The following is a 4,787-nucleotide window of genomic DNA, read 5'->3' on the forward strand; positions in this document are numbered from 1 at the left end:
AAGTGCGTCCCGGGGGACGGCGGGTTCGAGCCCGGGCCGCGGAGCCCGCGCAGCCGGAGCAGGTGCCCGGGCAAGGAGCCGCGGGTCCGGGGGGCAGCGCTGGGCGAGCCCCGGTGGACAAAGCCCGGGCTGGGGGCAATGCAGCAGGGACTGGGGGGGATCCGGACTCGTTTTCCACGTTGCTTGTGCAGGCGCCACTTCTGCTTTGATCCCTAGAAAGTTGATGCAGCAGCAGGGGAGTCTTCCCCTTTTGCCGGGCAGTGAGGTGAAAGACGCAATCCGGAGGAACGGTCTTTTTTTTTCTTTTAATTATCATTCTTTCCTGGAGGGTGGTCTTGCGTGTCTGGGCCAGTCTGCGCCATCTCCCGAGAGCTTCAAGCGATGGGTGCCCCGATAGAAGGACGCTGCGTGCGCCTGTGGGTTCGTGGCTGTGGTGTTGTTGGGGGACCCGGCAGGGCCCGGCTGAGGGCGATGGGCGAGCCGCACGCCTTGGTGCTGGCCCCTTCCAGTAGAGAGGAGAGCGAGACGTCTCGCGTGAGCTTTTCCATTCGATACTACAAATGAACAGTAACAACAAAAAAGATTTTACTGATTGCTTGGCTCACCCCTAGCTCGGCTTACTCGCCAAAAACCGCGCGCGTTCCTCCAAGAATGAAACGTAGCGATTCGGCAATCCTACCCCGACTGCTTCAAGACACGATAAAAATTGAGACTGTGAAACATGGCCACTTGGGCGCACCCACGATAATCACTGCATTTGTACGTTGGCCCCACATCGTAGAAATTAAATGAGATCTACCAAATCAACCCAAGAAATTCCTACCGGGACGCCTGAATTACGGGCACGATGCCCATCTGTACCTGGAGTCGGCATAGTTTGGTCCTCTTCCTCTTGCTGAAATCTTCAGCGCTTGAGATTTACAGGAGGGTGGCTGGAAGGGAAAAGGAAGGTGTAAGAAATCAGTGTCAGGAGCTGGAAGTTGATCTAGGAGTAGGGGTTCAGCTTTTAGGATGACGTTGCCAGCGGTATGCCATCCAGGGCTGTTATTAAGACTGTTGTTCCTGTTATTTTGTTCTGCATATCATTTTGACACCCCTCGAATTTAGGTGCCCTAGGTGACTGCCTAGTTTGCCTAATAGTTGGACTGGCCCTGGTCCTTGTTAGGGGCTGGACGGGTCCTTACCAGATCATCGTAGTTAGGGGCTGGATGGGACCACGCAAGTCTTTCCTACTCCTTGCACTTGGGTAGGAAAGATGGCTGGGGTCATCTGACCCTGGCAAAGCAGGCGTCAGGACGCTTTTTGAAGGGTTGGCAGCATCTTGCTAACTGTCAAGTGCTTGATGTGTGAACTTTTTAAGTAAACATCCTGCCTGTTTCGAAAGAACTTTAAACTGAGCAAACGTGAAGAGGCTGGGGAGGTGACTGCCACTCCAGTAGGCATTGGTACTTGCGGTACCCTGGCACCGAGGCTGCCAGCTCAAGGCAGAAGCAGGTAATTGTGTTGAGACAGATGTCTTCGTAGCAGAGAGCTGCTTTCAGAAACAAGACGCGCATTATTCGGCATGTTCAACGACCTCTGAACTGAACGCAGTCTGATCAGCGCACTTCTCTGGTCCTACCAGCAAATGCTTTTATTACCTTTTCAGTTTATAAATCTAGGCTTCTGCATCCTTCTTGAAACCTTGCTGCTCAGCATGGGTGTTGTTTTACAGAAACTTCGTAGTTGTCTTGCCAGTTGTAAATACCTGCGAATTGGGAGCTGTTACACCTGGGGAAAGTGCTCTGGTGTCTGTAGATCAGAGAAGCACTGTACAGCTGTTTATTTCCATTACCTGTGATGGCACAGCTTAAAAATCAGTAGACTGCCATCTCGAATATCTTGTTTGTACCATATGCATTTGTTGGGGGGTGGTATTTTTGGAAGGGTGGGGGGGGTGTTCATTCAGAAAGACCTAATGAATAGTAATCCTGATTTTTCAGTGATGACAATAACAACTTTCATGAACAAGCAAAGATTCAGTAATTGAATAATATGTAAATGTAACACACACAATCCTCTCGTACTTTGTAAGGCTTTGCCATATAAATAACCTTGCTGTATGCTTCAGAGGCCTACATATTATTTAGCCCTTTGGGGTGGGGAAAGATCTTGGGTGCTGAGCTGGCAGAATAGTGAGTTACTGTGTTGATAGCTCTTATTTTGTAGCTCTCAGATCTGATATCCCCTTTGCTGTTACCCGAGTTGTTAAAGCAGATGCTCCTTTTCTGTAGCTGCCTAGGTAACAAAGGCAGCTGACTAATAATGGAATGTAATCTGTAGAGCTTTTTCTCTAGACATCTTCCAATACATGCATGGAAATGTAGGGATTTAAACAAGAATGACTGGTATAAGATTAGGAAGCTTAGTTGTAGCTGATGCACATGCTCTACTCCATTTGCAAAATTGTCATGATGATTTGCTGGACTCAACCTCATTCACCCTTGTGATAATGGGGGGGAACACTAGTTCACTCTTAAGTAGCCTTGTCAAAATCCTCCTTTCTGGACATGCCCATGTTCCTCTTCTGTCTCCTTTAGTAATGATGAACTCTTCAGAGCAGAGTTGCCTACGAATTGTTCTTGTGTTTTCCAGGGTATCTTTGTATTAAACACACAAACTACTAATATTCATAGTAGAAAAAGAAGTTGCTTCCTGGTGGGGTCACGACATGAATTACCCAGATTGGGGCAAAGGAAGCTCACAGATACCTGAAAAACATGTTGAAACTTTAAGCAAAAGAGGAGTAAGCGGCAGTATGATTGTGTGAACGTCTGCATGAGAATGCTATGTGTTCACTCCAGCAATCTGGGATTCAAGCAAGCTTCATTGCTTCTGTCTAGGGGAGGAGGAGTGGAAACCAACAGCTGCTATAGCAGGAATCGTTGCTGGAATTAGTCCTAATTGATTTAATGTAGATGTGGCTTTGGGTGAAGGAGTGGCATCTGAATTGTGGATGTGTTCTTATTTGTCACACCTCAAAATGATAACTGTCAAAGGTTAGATAACAGCATGTTTGCGTGTTAGAAACCTAAGCATGCTACATGCCATAAATGTGCCGGTAAACTGGTGTCGCTGGCAGTGACATGTTGGGTTTTTACTTCTTACCTGTTTTGTTGAAGACAGCCGACATGGTCTGATCTTAAGCAGGGCATACTGGGGACTTCATCCTGCTCCGCGCAGGTTTGGAGCATTAAACGTGCATGTGCGCTCTAAAGAGTGAGGGACAAGATGAGGAGTAGGGGAACCTGATCCTGTCTTAATTAGCAGTTGTGTGGCTAAGGAGAGGGTGTATTTATGTTACTATTATGCATACACCCAAATTTCAGGTGTGCCCTTGGTGGTTAGTGGCTAGAGGCTTGACTATTTTCTATCCTTGGAGTTTCTTTGCTCAGAGATCTTTGCACGGCAGCCACTATGTGTATGCAAATTGTGGCTTTGCCTTCACTATGGCTCACACACAAGCGTCTATGGCAGCATTGGCTTTAATGGAGGCACACCACAACATGTAGATAGAGACTTATTAATACAGAGGAACAAACCTAGAGCTTAACCACTTTTGCTTTCTCTAACCTCCACCCTTTCTGAAGTGCAGCAGAATTTCAGTATCAAGATATCAGTAACTACTAGTTGAACCCGTGCTTTACTGCAGAAGATTTATTTGATTTTTTTTTTTTTTTTAATGTTATTTTTGATAACCTTTTGTCGTTGTCGTCATCATCTTCACTTTATGGTCTATGCATCATTGCCTGTTCCAACTTCAAAAGCTTTCAGGCCATCCTTTCCATCTGCTTTCTTTTCTTGTAGACTGCAACTGAAATTTTTGACCTGGGTGAGATAGCCGCCCCCGCGATCTGGCCTCTGGCTCTGGCCTCGGGGATAAGAGATTTAAGTTATATAGATTATGTCAGTTGATGTGCAAAATGCTTTGGAGCTTGGAGGAATCGAGCCACTAAATGGTGTGATATCCTGAGGTCTGGATTCTTCCTTTCCAATCTAGAAAGGGTTTCTTGCAAGTCGACATTGCTTTTGTTTATGGAGGTTTGAGGAAACAGGTCCCTGAACGCTGTGCCTGCCCTATCTTGCAAAATATTTCAGTTTACATGGTATAATAATTTTAAAGGTCCAAAACAATCGTGCAAAATCAAGCCAGAACTGATACTACTACAGTAATCCCCCTGTAATTGTGTTAAGAGATTTGTAATTTGCCCCTTCAGTTCCAGTGTGCTCTTAGGCAGAGTTAACACAGTGTCTCAACAAATAGGCTGTTGTCCTGGATACATGTCTCTACAGATGACACAACATATTAGGGATGTTTCCTCCAGGTTAACATGCAGATAGTAGAGATATGTATGTAGCTCCACTTTCATCACTCAGGCAGCAGATACCTTTTGCCTTGCAACTTCGTGGAGAAAGCAAGCTGTCTTGCCAAACAGAACTAATAGCGTGCTCTCTGCCAGGTCTGACCCTCTGTTTTGATCTAATTGCAATAAAAACATGAACGTCTTGGAAAAACGCAAAAATGGGCTTCTTATATGGGATTTCTCAAAGGATCTGAAACCCTCCAGCTCTTTACGTATGGGAATCTCTCTTAAGTTGTTGAATGGTGTTCGATGAAACCTGAATAATTGTTACCACTTTGCTATATCAGCTTCAAAGATCCTTGGTATACTTGACAACTTAAAAAAACCATAGTTTACTTGTTTTTACTTTAAAAAAAAAAAAAAAAACCAATCTGGGTTTTTAGT

At 45.5% G+C, this 4,787-nt stretch overlaps 1 protein-coding gene across 1 annotated transcript in view; it reads left to right on the forward strand.

Annotated features, from left to right (window-relative positions):
• LIMA1 (LIM domain and actin binding 1) overlaps positions 1-4,787 on the forward strand; it is a 45,629-nt gene that overhangs the window by 5,049 nt on the left and 35,793 nt on the right. The window lies entirely within an intron of this gene.

This window comes from Gavialis gangeticus, unplaced genomic scaffold (genome assembly GCF_001723915.1).
Source record: "Gavialis gangeticus isolate Ggan-Ray unplaced genomic scaffold, GavGan_comp1, whole genome shotgun sequence".
Classification (NCBI taxonomy): Eukaryota; Metazoa; Chordata; order Crocodylia; family Gavialidae; genus Gavialis; species Gavialis gangeticus.